This window comes from Bubalus bubalis, chromosome 15 (genome assembly GCF_019923935.1).
Source record: "Bubalus bubalis isolate 160015118507 breed Murrah chromosome 15, NDDB_SH_1, whole genome shotgun sequence".
Taxonomy (NCBI): Eukaryota; Metazoa; Chordata; class Mammalia; order Artiodactyla; family Bovidae; genus Bubalus; species Bubalus bubalis.
Genome location: NC_059171.1, coordinates 74,175,746 through 74,191,529, shown reverse-complemented (window position 1 = coordinate 74,191,529; position 15,784 = coordinate 74,175,746). Strand labels below are relative to the sequence as shown.

Sequence of the window (15,784 nt, the reverse complement as noted above, 5' to 3'; positions counted from 1 at the left end):
TGACGCCACGAACTATAGTCCATCAGGCTCCTCTGCTCATGGAATTTTCCCAGGCAAGAATACTGGAGTGGGTTGACATTTCCTTCTCCAGGGAATCTTCCAAACCCAGGGACTAAACCCACATCTCTTGCATCTCCTGCATTGGCAGGTGAGTTCTTTACCACTGAGCCACCTGGGAAGCCCATAATGGATTAAGGTGGGACCCTTAAATCCTGGTGTCCCTACAAGAGGAGAAGATACATACAGACAGAGACACACACAAAACATACATACAGACTCATACAGACACACACAGAGACACACACAGACTCATACACAGAGAGAGAGAGAGACTCATACAGACTCCCCACACATAGCCATACGAAGACAGAAGCTTCCGCAAGCCAAGGAAGGTCAAGGACTGCCAGAAGCCACCAGAAGCCAAGAGGCAGGAGACAGATTCTCTCAGGGTTTCCAAAAGGAATCGGTCCTGCTGACACCTTGATTTCAGACTTCTGGCTTCCTGAACTGTGAGAAAATAAATTCCTGCTGTTTTTGGCCACCTAGTTTATGGTCATTTGCACTGGAAGCCCTGGGAAACCAACACATCCAGGAAGGCTGGACCGCAGGACGGGGGCTGTTTAGGAGCCTTGGTCCCTGAGGGCTCAGGCAGCTTAGAGCAGCAGGAGGCTGGGCTGATGCAGCAAATGCTGCTCAGAAGCCGAGCTCCCTCACACCAGGCCCTGCTTAGAACTCTGGACCTTTAAACACCTCCCGAGTTGAACAGCCCCATGACAGGTATTAGGGAACTCTTTACCAGCCCAGCAACACAGAGATCTATGTTGATTTCAAGGACCGAAAACATGTCAGGACTTCTGGGCTGACTCGTGTTTGCTATATAGAGGTTCATAAAAAGGAAGGATGGAAGACAAGTGAGAAACACAGGGACCATATCAAGGAGGACTTAGCTGCTAGGCTCAGATGTTTGGATTTACTTTCCAAGGCAACAGGAGCAATTGAAGTTTTAAGGGTTGTAAGCTTGGGACTAACTTGGGGGGATGACTATCTTGAAGGGGGACTTCAGAAAAATCACTCTGGCTGTAGCTGTATATAGGTTATCAAGTGGTTGGCTGCAAGTAACAGAACCGTGGCCTAAAGTGACTTAAACAAAATAACTCTATTGACTCATACAAAAGAAAAGCTAGATGTAGACTTCGGGTACAGTGTGATCTGGTCTATGGATCTATCTAGCTTCAATTTCACTTTCCTCAGGGGCACAAGCCCTGGAGGAGGGCATGGCAACCCACTCCAGTATTCTTGCCTGGAGAATCCCACGGACAAAGGAGCCTGGAGGGCCATAGTCCCAAGTGTTGCAAAGAGTCAGACACGACTGAAGTGACCTAGCATGCATACATGCATGCAGGGGCATAAGATGTCTTCTAGAGAAACTGAGTTAAAAATACTTTCTTGGGACTTCCCTGGTGGTCCAGTGGCTAGGCCTCTGTGCTCTCAATCCAGAGGGCCTGGGTTTGATCTGTGGTCAGGGAACTAGCTCCCACATGCCACAGCTAAGAGTTCACATGCTGCAATTAAAGATCTCGCACACTGCAACTAAGATCTGGCACAGCCAAATACATAAATCATTAAAAAAAAAAAAAAAGCTTTCTTGTTCAGTCCAGCTGGAATAACGAGAAGCTTCCTAGGATATACTTTTAAGAAATTCTTCCCTGTAAGACCCAAGTATGTTTCTATCTTATTGATCCAAATAGGGGTTAAATCTACTTATTCCTGAGCCAAATTCTGCAAAGAGATTAGGGGAGTCATGACTGGACAAGACTAATCAGCTGCCTTAGCTGTTGGTTCTAATACATGTGAGTGGTTTCAGTTCAGTTCAGTTCAGTCACTCAGTCGTGTCCAACTCTTTGTGACCCCATAAATCGCAGCATGCCAGGCCTCCCTGTCTATCACCAACTCCCGGAGCTTACTCAAACTCATGTCCATCGAGCTGGTGATGCGATCCAGCCATCTCATCCTCTGTCGTCCCCTTCTCCTCCTGCCCCCAATCCCTCCCAGCATCAGAGTCTTTCCCAATGAGTCAACTCTTTGCATGAGGTGGCCAAAGTATTGGAGTTTCAGCCTCAGCATCAGTCCTTCCAATGAACACCCAGGACTGATCTCCTTTAGGATGGACTGGTTGGATCTCCGTGCAGTCCAAGGGACTCTCAAGAATCTTCTCCAACACCACAGTTCAAAAGCATCAATTCTTTGGTGCTCAGCTTTCTTCACAGTCCAACTCTCACATCCATACATGACCACAGGAAAAACCATAGCCTTGACCTTTGTTGGCAAAGTAATGTCTCTGCTTTTGAATATGCTTTCTAGGTTGGTTATAACTTTTCTTCCAAGTAGTAAGAGTCTTTTAATTTCATGGCTGCAGTCACTATCTGCAGTGATTTTGGAGCCCCCTAAAAAATAAAGTCTGACACTGTTTCCCAGGCTATTTGCTCTCTCTGACTCAAATGCCTTGAGACTTTCAGGGTTCGGGAGGGGACTTAAGAGTCATGGGTCCTACCTTCCCTGCAATGCAAAATCTCCTATGCAGGTCTCCATCCACACACTGACTCCTGAGCCAATGCTGCGTGGGCAGCCTATTCAGTTGACTGGTTGACCTATAACAGAGTGAGACCTGCCAATCAGATTTCTCTCCTGGAAAAACTAAAACCTGGAGTGGTTGAACAGTTGCCACAGTGTGGATGGGCTGGGGTCACAAACATAAAGCTTTTGGGGGTGAACCCAGGACCTAACAGAGAAAGTCTATGGGCAGGAGAGAGAGCAGAGAGAAACAGAAGGAGAGAAGGAGAGAGACAGAGAGAGACAGAGCAGAAACACAGGCTACCTTCCCCCTTCTGGCACCTCACTTTCACCATCAGTCTGTACATCCCTTTTTTTTTTAATACCTAAGGAAAAGCTGGGCTAGGTCCTCACAGCCCCAAGAACCCAAGGCAAAATGCTGCCCAAAACCAAACACCAAGTGCCCAGCAGCTCTGAACTCACCTCTGACAAGCAAGGCAGTTCTTTCCTTTTCTGCACAATCACCCAGATGGCATCAGAGCCCAATAGGATCTTTCCACTCTGATGTGCCAAGAAAGGGGACCGGGAGAGGATGGAATCAATTTACTTAACCATTATTACTGAGAGCTTTGCTGTTGCTCTCAAGCTGTTGTGGGGGTGGATGGGGTGATGGCAAGCTTAAATCAATGTCTGGTCTCCCCCAGGAGCTCATTGTGCAGACACTCCAGTCATGACTGTTACCGGCAGGCCGTGTTGGGAGACACACAGGCTGAGAACCTGGAATGCTCACAGACACACATTCCTGACACACAGCCCCAGATCTGGGCTCCTGAAAACTGGCCAGGGCGTCAGAAGTGCTTTTCATCAAATGTCACGACTGTAGGAAAAAAGGGAGAAGAGAGCCCTTCTCAGCTACCTGGTAAAAAAAAAAAAAAAAGAAAAAGAAAAAGAAAAACCCTTGTAAAAAGAAAGGAAATAGGGTTAGAAAAAGCCTTGGCAGGTTAACCCATCAGAGGCTGGCAAAAGATGCGTCTGATGAGCATCTTTTTATAGCAGTAAGCTGATGATATATGCATGTTTCATCAGAGTCACTTAATAAGAAATTTCCATCTAAGTGAACTGCCAAAAGCCCAGAGCTGTGACTAAGAGCCAAATTTGATTCTTGGCTGCAGAGCAGAACAGCTGGATGATCTAGGGCACTTACTTGCCCAATCTGATCCTCTCTCCTACTAGGAGATAACAGGATAGTCTTAATGACTGAAGTGTTTTCTATTCTGTAAAGTGCTTTTCTGTACATTATACTATTTGATCCTTGCAATAAACATTTCTTTATTAATTCAGCTATAAACTCTTTATTGAGCACGGAGATGGGCGTTGCAGTCAGCCGGAGCAGTACACATTGTATTCCCTGCCCGCAGCAAGCTGAATCAAATCAGAAGGCCAAAGTCACCAACTATATAATCAGGAAAACCAACAGGGCACTGCAGGCAGTTGTTCCTGTGAAGACAGCAAGATGATTGTCACCGCTCTTATATTTCTGATGACTTGGATGTGGGTGAAGCTCCAAGCCATGCTCCCAGTTGCTAAGTCCCAGAGGTCCATGTGACAAGGTTCCTGTGGCCCAAAGATGCTCCCACTGCCGAGAACAGCAGCTGATGTTGCTGTTCTAGGCAACACCTCTGCTCCCCTCATCCCATACGCTAAAGCATTTTGGGGAATGCCAAGAGCAGTAGATACCCTGACACTCATCTCAGGAAGAGCAAAGTCCACAAGATACTTCCATGCAGGCCAGAAGGTTCACCTCCACTATCCCCCACCATCCCACTCAGAACTGAAACAAAAGCCAATAGGTTCAAGCAAGAGGTCTCAGGTCATAAAATACCCAGAACTTTTCTTGCAAACCCTGGAGGCCAGGAAACATAGCCAGATGGCAGTGCCCTGGTGCAGTTTGGCAGGACTCCTTGAAGAACTCCTGCAGATTCCTAAGTATGCTTTCTGTTTCGGCCCCTCTACCTCCAGTGCCTCGCTTGCGCTTTGTATGTCTTTATTCCTCTTTTCCTTCCTTTTCTAGTAGAGAATCTTCTCACTTTCTCCCCTGCCCTGTTTAATCATTATCTTTTCTGCATCTCAAAATATCTCTCCTTTTCTCCTTCATGTCCCAGAAGGACTTGTCCAGTGCCAACACCGCATTCCCTAGGCCAGGCCTTCCCCGGTTGTGGGCAGGGACCTGGGGCTGGAGAAGTCCACCACGGGCACAACACACTCTTACTGGGCACTTGACAATATGCTGTATAGAGTTTTTAGTATTGGGCATACATGCATTCACTTAATCATCACACTGACCTTGTGGGACTGATCGCATTATGCCCATTTTCACAGATGGAGAAACTGAGGCACAGAGGTAGCAAGCTTAGGGATTCTGAAACTAGCCTAATTTCACACATCCAAGGAGTGCCAATGCAGGTTGCAACCAAGAAGTCTGGTCCTGCGGGCCCTACTCTGGAGCATCCACTACATCTCTTTCTGATGAAGAGCTAAGACTATTCTTTCTGCTTCCATTGCAGAAGGCTGGCCTCTCCGACTGGGGCCGGGGGCACTGCAAGAATTGACTGACCCCCTAGACCAAGCTGGGCCTTTTTCCTCGTAGCATTCCTCCGAAAAGTTGTGAAAGAGGAACAGCCCCAATAAGGAGTTAAGAGCTGTAAAACTAGATTTTTTTTTTTTTTTTTTTTGGTAATGCCTCTTAAATCCTGTGTCCAGCACTTAGCCTGTAGAACTGGCATTCTGCTACAGAGCAAGACGCCAGCACCGCCTCACTTCCCTATAAAGAAGGAAGGGCCCAAATCCGCAAAGCTGACCCCGAAAAGGGGCCTGGTCCTGGCAGTCAGGCTGGCGAGAGAGCTCGCCCTGCTCTGGATCACGTCGCAGCCTCGGCGGGTGGGAGGGAAGAAGCCGCGGCGGGCAGCAGGGCCAGGGCGGGGGGCCGGGCCGCGGTGGCCCCTCCAGGCTCTCATCTGGGCGCCTGCCCCAGGGCCTCACCAGCCGCCCAGCCCCGCTCCCGCCACCCCAGCTCTCAGTCCCGCAGCGACTCGCGCGCCTTTAGAGGAAGTAGGTGGCTTGGCCCCACCGCCGGCAGGGGGATAGGCCCCTTCCCGCTACCGCGCACCCACGCGGGCTCTTCGGTGCGCCGCCGCCTCCTCCGCGGGTCTGAGCCCGCGGGCCACCCCCAGGCCGCGCATCCCCAGCCTTGCCAGCCCGCCGGCGGCGACCGTGCCCGCAGAGCCCCGCTCGGGGCGGCGATCCTGTCCCCGCGCCGCCTCCAGCGTCTCCCCCGCCGGGCCTCCGCAGAGCCGGCTGCAGTCCACGTGGCTCGGCTCTCTCGGTTCGGCTCGCCGGCAGCCCGGAGCCCGGGGAAAGCTGAGCCGAGGCCGGGTGGGAGGGGGGACGGCCGCCCGGGGAGCGCGGGGCCGCGAGGGGCGGGAGCTGGGCGGAGGAAGGGGAGGGCGGCGCGCGCGAGAGGCACCCGCTCGGCTCCGGCGCGCCCCGGCTCTCCGCTCCTGGCCCCGGCCCCTCCCCGGCCAGCCCGCCCGCCTCCCCCTCCCATTCCACCCGGAGGAAGGTGTTCCCGAGACCGCCCCCCTGCTCACCCCGCCTCCCCGCTCCCCCGGCTCCAGCCTCCGCCGGCGGAGCTCCACTATGCCAGACAGTTTCGACACTTTGCAAAGACAAAGACCAGAGCGAGGAGGAAGAGGAGGACGAGGAGGAAGAGGAGGCGGAGAGAGAGGAGGCAGGGGCAATGTGAGCCGGGAACGGGCCGAGTGTTCGGGACACCCCCGTTTTTATTCTCCTCCGGATCGCCTCGTCCCGTACCACCCCCAGCCCCAGAGCCCCGGAAACTTCCGCGTGTCTCCGGCCGCGGTGAGTGAGCGCGGGGAGCTGGGGGTGCGCGGGGGGCTACATCCACCCGAGTTGGGGCTCGGGCAGTTTCGTGTGTGTTCTCCGAGTGGAGGGGGTGATGGTCCGGACCCGGGGACAGAGGCGGTGGGGAAGGATCTGGGAGTGTGTGACAGGGGCGTGGAAGTGGACTGAAGACCCCGGCGCCGGGAGGGAGGAGGGCACACGCAGGGAGCCCCCCTCCTTAGCAGCGGCGTCGCCGGGGTCTTTGCAAGAGCGAGGAGGTCGGAGCGGAGGGTCGGGCTCAAGGGTATACAGCCGTTTCAAAAAGAGCTGCTGGGATCTCTAGGGAGCCTACGCCGGGTCTGGGGCAGCGGTCCCCGGGGTGGCCCCAGTGACACTGCACTCGGCGCGCGGAGCTGGCATCTCGCCGATCGGGGCCGCCGAAAGCTAAATGGCCCGCGGGGTTGCCTGTGGGCTAAGACCCCACTAGGAGACGGGGCCGCGCGACCTTTTAGAGCGGAAACCGGGGTGCGGGGGCGCGCGGAGGCCGCCCAGTGATCGGAGTCGAGCGTCCAAATCCGCTGCGAGCAGGCGCGGATCCGGGAGGTGGCCATCGCCCGCGGGGACACCGCAGGCCCTCGTTGCTCCGGATACGGTGGAGAGGTTGGCACCCGGGGCAGGCCAACTGGACGTGGCGGGTTGGGCAGGGGTGGGCGAAGGGGAGTTTGACTGGGGTGGTGCCCGTTGCAACTCGAAACTCTTGAGTCTGCCCGGGATCCCGTTAGGCGCCGCAGCTGCCGCGAAATAATCCGACAAAAGTTAGCAACTTATCTGCGTCTGGGGTGTGTGACCTGCGCGGGGCAGGGGCGGCTCCTTGGGCGGGCGCGGGAGCGGGCAGCAGTGCCTTTGGGGCAGAGCGCCCAGATAGGGGCACAGCCTGGTTCGAAATCGGGACGGTGGCGCAACTTTGAGCTCCTTCTTTCACTAAGCGAGAGTGTGTTTGAGCTTGACCTTGCGGGAGGCAGCGCGGCCGAACTTGAGATGGGCACTGAGGCTGCTCCCTAGCTGGGTACAGTTATGCCCCAGGGCGCCTACGCTCTATCCCGTGGCCTGGTCTCCAGGGAAAGGTGTTGGGATCTTTTGGGCTCCCCTAGTCCGCCAGAGACCCGAGTCCCACCTCCCTCGTACGTGAGGGTCGCGGACAGAGCCTACAGAGCGTGGGGCTCGGTGAAGGCGCTGGACGAGCGGACGAGAGTCCGCTCGCAAGTGTGCGCGTGGCTGGGGGCTGGGCGGGTCACTGCGTCTCGCGGGCTCTGCGTGTCCCACAGAGGGAGACAGCCTTGACCCTGAGGGCAGTGACCTCCTGGCTGCGGCCCCGCATCGGGCATCCGCCTGGCTTTCACGTGCCCACCTCCGGGAACCCCTCGCCTCTCCCGGCCCATCCCCTTCCCGGGTCCCACGCCACGTGGATTTGCGCCGAGATGATTCCCCGGGGAGACAGTGAGCACCCACTCCCGCTCTGCGGCTGTGTGTGTTGGGCGAGCGGTACTCGCCAGCTCGGAAAAGGAGGTCCGCTGGGGACTGGGTGGTCCAGCTGTCGCGTCTGGCACACAGTAGGTGCGAAAGGTGTGAAAAGGTCCCTTCCTGGGAAGGCGCTGGCGGAGGCCACGGTGTCTCTTCCCTCTTTCTCCCCACGTTTACTATTATTGAATTCGCATCCATCTGCCCTGTCCAGAGCTTTTGACTTCTAGACGTATTTTGCGCACCTACTGCGCGCTGGGCTCAAAGATGGGCTATTCTAAGAAGATGCGGGCGCAGCCGTCAGGGTTTTTTTTTTTGTCCCTGGGGAGCTGAGCGACTGCCTTCCTCAGGTTCAGAAAAGGCAAAGTGCACTGCCCCCTGCCGACCACTATGGAAACTGCCGCTTGGCTACAGGGATGGGAAGGGGCTCTGGAGACTGGGTGCCAGGGGTCGCTCCCTGCACCTTCTAGCACCTTCCGTTACTGCCCCCAAACATGGCCTGGCCTTTTTCTGCAATCCTTCGGGTAGCTGAAGAGACCAACCCGAATCCCCCACGTTAACATGTCCCGATCTTGTGCCAAGTGGGGGTAAAACGGGGTCATGGCTATTACCTTCCAAATATGTTAGACTACATATTATATGAATTGTGTGAATGTGTGTGTATAAGTATATATACATACTTATGTTTACACACATATATATTCATATGCCTTGACCTCAAGTCGGCACGAAAGGAATTTCATCCTATGAAAAATTTATTTTGTGAAATAAATAACAGAATAAGTAGGGGGGGAGCCGTCCCCTGCTTTGAAGAATTCCACGTGGGTGGGAATATGCTGTCCTGAGTTTTGCAAGGCCTGCATTTGCTCTCCAGGCCTGCCTCCCCAGGTCTGCCTCCCTGGCAAGGCTAGGGCCTGGGCGCCGGCAGAGTCTTGCCTTGACTTCCCTCCTCTGTTGGTGGCGGGACCACCAGCATTCCCCTGGAACACTGGGCTTAGAGTTAAAAAAAAAAATAAGGAAAAAACAGAAAGTGTTGGGCAGAGGCATTTCTCTAAGGGGTGCACATTCTGCTCCTCCAGGCTCTTATTAGCAGTGGCCTCCTGCTCGCCTCAGGACTGTTTCCACTTGGAGGCACAGGCCGGGCTCACCAGACCTAAGGTCCTGGAGTCCTAGTACTGTGTCTGGAGCTCTCGGGGTGCCAGTGTTGGTGGGCTGGGTCTATCTGCGGGCCTGGTGGGGAGGGTTTTGTGCAGGTGGGTGTCTGTCTCCTCTCTCCACTGCCAACCCCAGGAGCATCAGCTGGAGGCCAGCTGTCTGCAGCCCTGTGGGAGTCCCATAGAGGCCCCATAGGGGCCTCTTAATCTTCTGGTCAGTTAACCTTGCCTGAGTCTGTTGCTGACTCAGAGGATTTGTATCTGAACAGGCTTTGCCTTATAGGATCTAAACCCTAACCCTCCCCTGAAGTCCCCTCCCACACCATGAAAAACAGCCAAGAAAGCAAAAAATAAAATCCACTTAAAACCTTGCATGGCTTCCCAGTGAGTCCTCCGTGCATGTCTGCACACACCCATCATGGGCGGGTGAAAGAGCTGGCCTGGTCACCAAGAATTATTCTAGGGTAAGGCTTCCATGCACTTTGTCCAGTTGTGGAACCCTCTGGATCCTGCCGCACCAGCCCCCACCTCACCCCTGCCCTGGCTGAGCAGAGGATCTGGGTGCCCCCGCCCACACTAATTTGGTTCCGGGAGCCCAGCCTCAGACCCCGCAAGAGCCTGTGTTCTGGCCTCGGCCAGTGAACAATGGCTTGACCACTTGGCACCTAGACAGTTTCAGGCTCAGGGTCTCAGTTTCACTGTGGGAAATGAGAGGCTCAGAGCTCTGCTGACATCACCTTGGGGCCCTTTGAGCCTTTTCCTTGTGAAGGCAGCGCCCCCCCCCCACCCCCGCCATTTGCTTTTGCCTCCAGCTTCATCCTCAGTACCCTCCAGGCCTCCCTGGCATCACAGACAAGCCTCACCCACCCCTTGCCAACAGTGCGCCTCCTGCTCTCCCTCCTGGGGCCTTGAGGAGTGCACTCTCAGGGCGAAGTCGATCTTTTATGCCCAAGAGCCCCACAGGGTCCTGCTTGGTATCAGAAATGGGGTTTTCTTATTTCTTTAAGTTTTGTTGTTGGATTATTTTGATTTCCGTTGAACCAACATTTATTAGGAACTTATTGTGTCCCTGACACCATGCAAGGTGCTGGACACGTGGTTGATCCTTGTCCCCTACGTGCGGACGTGAAGGTTTACCCTCCGGGTGGTTTGCACTAGAGTGGAAATGTGCATGGGCTGAGGCAGGGTTTTGACAGAGAAGAAAGGATTCTTCTGCCTTGGGGGACCCATGGAAAGAGTCATTGAGGAGACAACCCATGAGTACCTTGGGGAATTCTTTTAGGCATAAGTCAGACTGCTGGAGAGCAAGGGTATTTTTTGAATGCATAGTTACTGTTGTTCAGTTGCTAAGTCATGTCCGACTCTGCAGCCCCACGGACTGTAGCCCGCCCGGCTCCTCTGTCCATAGGATTTCCCAGGCAAGAATACTGGAGTGGGTTGCCATTTCCTCCTCCAGGGCATCTTTCCAGCCCAGGGACTGAACCTGAGTCTCCCGTGTCTCCTACTTGGCAAGTAGATTCCTTACCGCTGTGCCACCTGGGAAGCCCTGATGCTCTGGATAGTTGATGTGAAAGATAAATGAGAGTCTCTCAACAAATGCTAGCTTTTATTCCTGAGAAGGTCTAGATCCAGACCTGTTGGTATAGAAGTGGGTTGTGTGCCATCATGGTCCTTTTAACTTATTCAATATTCAAGGAATACTATTTGAATAATCTTATATTAAAGATTTTTTCCCTTCCAAAAATACCTGAGGATGTTTGGACCATTTCATCTGCTTCTGTGTGTATGTATACATATATATTTTTTCTCCTCTAAGATACATAAAAGCTATCTAACTAGGCCTGATTCTGGAACCTATACAAGATTATAAAGTACAAACTAAAATTATTTATAGTCATTCAGAGTTAAGAGGAAAATGTTAGCTCCAAATTATGTGGCAGAAAAAAAAAAAGAAGAAGTTGCAAATGACTTTTGGAAAGTCCCTGTTTGGGTACAAAGAAAATACATTCTCCAAATTTCACTAGATACCTTAAAAAAAAAAATCAAACCAATATCGATATTGTAACAGATTGTGCTGCATTAAATATACATCCATTTGAATCCACATGGAACCAACAGACCGGAGTGGCTAAAAATTCCCTTCATGCATATTTACTTAGCAGAGGGCTCTTGAGAAAAACCCAACCAAAAAACACAACTAAAGCAAACCTGGCTACTTCTCTGAGAGGGTGGAATGACTCCAAAAGATCGTTTCATGTTCAAAAAGCCTAAAACAACTCTGCATGAAAGATGAAAATCCTTCTAATTGGGCATTTACCTTTTCAGAAATAAAAGGCTCAGTAGAAAGAAAAGAAAATGGGGAAAAAAAAAAAAAAAACCCTTCAAAAAACCTTTTTCCTTGGAAGACCAGACTGGAGCCCAAAATAAATCCCCTGAATTTGGCCAAATCATGAAGAACTGCATTCTCCCTCCCCACCCCTGGTCTAGCTCAGAAAACTCCCAGTGCTCTGAAAGCAAACGCTCTCTGAAATGCCCACCGCTGCACGCCAACATCTGCAGCTCCGACCTTGTGTGGACCTCAGTCCGTCCCCTCTGTGTGCTCCAATGTGACACGTGTCCTCCTCATTTTATGGATGTAGTGACTTACTCAAGGTCACACAGTCTTGCTCTCACCCACATCTTCCGTGTGCCTGGAGCTACCCTCATGGGAAGTAGGTGACTCCTAGGCCAAGAATAAGCTCACACATCCAGCCACCTCGAATCCCCATTGCACATTTTCCTCTGCTCACCCTCTGGAACCCCCACCTTCACTCTTTCCACCTTGAACTGTACAGATGAGGAAGCTGAAGGTCAGTCAGGTGACCAGGTTCGTGGTGCCTTGGTGGTGCCACCTCCCTGCATCCCGGCCTTTGCTGTCTCCACCTCAACGCCTGCTCCCTCTATCTGCTCCGCTAAGTCTGAGAACAATGGCAGAAAATCCCATAAGTTGGATCTCAGCATTCTTATTAGATCTTGCAGTCAACTTAGGGAACAAAACTTCATCTTCACAACAACACAATATGACACAGCACTATGTAACACAACACCACATAACAATCACAACTGCCATTCACAGTTCATGCAGAGAGTGTATGAATGCACCGGAACGGAAACGGACTAGGCTGAGAACCAGCTTCAGTATTAGCAGGAAGCCAGAGAACGCCATCCCAAGGGAAGCCTTAAGGGAGGGGTTGTCGAAGTGGGGTCTGCTGGTGAGGCTCAGGGAGGCAGATGACAGTGGAACCTCCAGAAAGGAGCTCTCAACCACTAACTCAGGCATGTCGCTAGATAATTCCCCTACTGTTTGGTTATTTTGCCCATAAATAATTTTCTCCCAGGAGAGAGAGTCAGCTAACAAGTGCATAGAGTCAAAGTCATAGAACAATAACAGGAACAGAGTTTAGAAGAAAGGCAATAGGAGAGAAGATGCCTACAGAGAGTCTGGGAACAGGGAAGCTTGCCTGCACATTTTCGAGGTGGCCTCCTGATGTGAAGAACCAACTCTTTGGAAAAGACCCCGATGGCTGGGAAAGATTGAAGGCAGGAGGAGACGGGGACAACAGAGGATGAGATTGTTGGATGGCATCACCAACTCAATGGGCATGAATTGAGCCAACTCCGGTAGACAGTGAAGGACAGGGAAGCCTGGCGTGCTGCAGTCCATGGGGTCGCAAAGAGTCAGACACGACTTGGCAGCTGAATATGACATGGCATGAGTGGGCTTCCCAGGTGGTGCTAGTGGCAAAGAACTGCCTGCCGATGCAGGACACAGAAGAGATGTGGCTTTGATCCCTGGGTCAGGAAGATCCCCTGGAGAATCCCATGGACTTCGGAGCCTGGTGGGAAGAGTCAGACACGACCTAATCACTTAGCACACACGCAGTCTGGCTGGAGTCTCAGATCGTCTGCGTGGATCCCAGCATTGTTGACTGCAAGCTCTCATCCTTTGGCTGTCCACCCAAACTGAATTCAGAGAGCCCACACAGTGCCCAGGGGTTGAAGAAGGACTGGGCGGGAAGGCTTGGTATAAAGTTTGTCACCAGGCATGTAGACCTAACCAGCTTCCTAGACAGGTGTCTCTCGGGCAGTCTGCTGCAAGAAAAATGAACTGTAAAAGTTGCTGTTGTGAGACTTAAAGCTTCCCCTTGTTATATATTTACTTTTTTCATTTTTACAATGTTGTGTTGGTTTCTGCCGTACACCAACACAAGTCAACCATAATCATACATATATCCTCTCCCTCTTGAGCCTCCCTCCTCTCCCCGCATCTTACCCCTCTAGATCATCGCAGGGTGCCAGGCTGGGCTCTCTGTGCTGTATAGCAACTTCTCCCCAGCTGTCCACTTTACGCATGACAGTGTATCTATGTTGATGCTATTTTCTCCACTTGTCCCTCTGTCTCCGTCCCCTTGCTGTGAACACAAGTCCCTTCTCCACGTCTGTGTCTCCATTCCTGCCCTGCAAATAGGTTCATCAGTGCCATTTTCCTAGATTCCATATAGATGCATTCACATACGGTGTTTGTTTTTCTTTTTCTGACTTACCTCACACTAATGACACCTTCACAATGGAGAAAGTGTTGGCTGTTCTTCTTCCTTGAAAACACCGTTAATCCTACCACCTGGTGGAGAGTCTGATGAATCAAAACTGTTGCTTTGAAACGTTAGCTGCAACCAACAAGAATGTCTTAGTGGGGGGTATTCCTGGTTGTTTCTGAGCATGTTCTTGGCAAAGAAAGGAAATTAAAATGAAAAGGAGAGATTAGAAGATAGCGAGGCTGTGTACCACCGCCTAAGGGTAATTTCAAATGAAAAACACACCACTCAGAATGGTTTGAAAAATCGGTTCCAGCATAAGGGCCACTTCTATTTTCTGTCTGTAATGTATGACAGGGAACAAACTGAGCTACACAAAAATCCATCATGAACTATAGGATTATAGAAATTAAACTGATGTCTTCGCTGCAGAAAGTGGGAGCAGGGGCTTTTTCAGGGCCCGAGAGTGGGCTCTTGTCTAACGCTTGGAAATGAATTGTCTGAGGAGACACAGGTGCCAAGGAGACACACAAAGCAAGAAACTTTATTGGAAAGGGGTGCCCGGGTGGAGAGCAGCAGGGTAAGGGAACCCAGGAGAACTGCTCTGGCACGAGGCTCACAGTCTGGGGTTTTATAGTCATGCGGTTAGTTTCTGGGTTGTCTTTGGCCAATCACTGTGACTCAGAGTCCTTCCTGGTGGTGCACGCATAGCTCAGCCAACATGGATGTTGGCAAGAAGGCTTCTGGGAGGTGGAAGGACACATGGGGTCTCCTTTTGACCTTTCCCGAATTCTTCCTGTTGGTGCTGGCTTATTGGTTCCATGTTCCTTACCACGACCTCCAGTGGTAAAACAACTCACACGAACGGTTACTATGACGCCTGGCCAGGGGGAGGGGTTTCAGTCAGTGCGTTTCCCCTAACATCTCTACAATGCCAAACATCCAAACAAGGAGAAAAGATGTGATGGACCTGGAGACAGGTTGGAATATTGAAATACCCCTGTGTCCTTGGAAACCTGCCTCTGGAATGGAGTGAAGGGGCTTCTCTTTTTCTCTGAACATAAGTTGTGTTGTGCGTGAGTTGATTGAATGATAACAAGTTACAAAGGCTGTACCTTTAAAGAGCATGAAATCAGAAAGAATTGTCAAATCTGAGCATTTGCAAAGATCCTCAGCAGTGCCCTTGTTCAACCTTCCTCTACTCCCAGACTTCAATTATTCATCGACTGAGTCATTCATTGATTCATTCAGTGGAAGTACTGGCTCTGCCACTGGCTTGCTGTGTGACCTTCAGTGTGTTTCATAACCTCTCTGTGCCTCCAGCACCTCATCTCTAAAACTGTGGATAATAATAGCACCTACCACCTGGTAGGTACTAGATGAGTTAATACTTGGAAGGTGTTTAGAACAGGACCCTGCCGAGTGCCTGCTTTATAAGTGCTCACAGAGTGCATGCTGCGATCATCATCAGCTTTCGAGTTAAGCAATGCCTTGCTCAGCTTCCCCTGAATTGTTTCCTCACTTTGACTCTACCAAGTGGTAATGCTCCTTTGCTTGAATGTTGCCAGTGATGGCCCTCTGATTTCTGGACACCTCTGTGGATTAGAAAGCTCCTCCTCACACAGAGCTTCCATCCACAGAGGACTTCCTGAAGGAGGTGGTAAGGTGGGGGTGGGGCGTCTCTGGAGCTGTCTGAATTTAAGGCTGGGAAAGTTCTTTGGGCTTAGGAAGCTATGGTGTGGCCCCTGGACACTAGTAGTAGAGAGGGTCCTCCAGAGACTTTGGACATGACATTTTAGATGCTCCCTGCCCTGTATTTCACCACTGAAATAGCTCAGGTGGAGGCCTGACCCATATGATTCCTCATTAGCAGGCGGAGCCAGAGTGAGAAACCAGCCCTGAGTTCAAGGCTGTCACGGCTGACTTGGGCAGCTCGAGGTGTCCTGGAGACGAGCTTCCAATGTGCAGAGCACGGGACGTGGCAGCAGGCACAGACCGGGGTGCCAAGGGCTCCTAGGTAACCCCACCGGGCAGGCCTCCTCCTCTAGTGATCCCCATCGTGTTTTCTCCTCAGTCTCCTAGACCTCC

The 15,784-nt window shown here is 51.8% G+C and overlaps 1 protein-coding gene and 1 long non-coding RNA gene across 4 annotated transcripts in view; one reads left to right on the top strand and one right to left on the bottom strand.

Annotated features, from left to right (window-relative positions):
* Positions 1 to 3,249: 3,249 nt before the first annotated feature.
* Positions 3,250 to 5,855, bottom strand: LOC102407908. The gene is made up of 2 exons (XR_006545092.1): positions 5,717 to 5,855; positions 3,250 to 4,047 (listed from the first exon to the last, which is right to left on the bottom strand). It is a non-coding gene; the product is annotated as an uncharacterized LOC102407908 (long non-coding RNA).
* Positions 5,856 to 6,330: 475 nt separating this feature from the next.
* ST3GAL1 (ST3 beta-galactoside alpha-2,3-sialyltransferase 1) overlaps positions 6,331 to 15,784 on the top strand; it is a 96,198-nt gene continuing 86,744 nt past the window's right edge. For 2 of the 3 annotated variants that reach the window (XM_044928862.2, XM_044928861.2), the window contains exon 1: positions 6,775 to 7,110. The gene's annotated coding sequence lies outside the window, so the exon portion shown is untranslated. Of the gene's footprint in view, positions 6,469 to 6,774; positions 7,111 to 15,784 lie in introns of those variants that run through there. The other variant, XM_025265568.3, reaches the window with a different exon arrangement.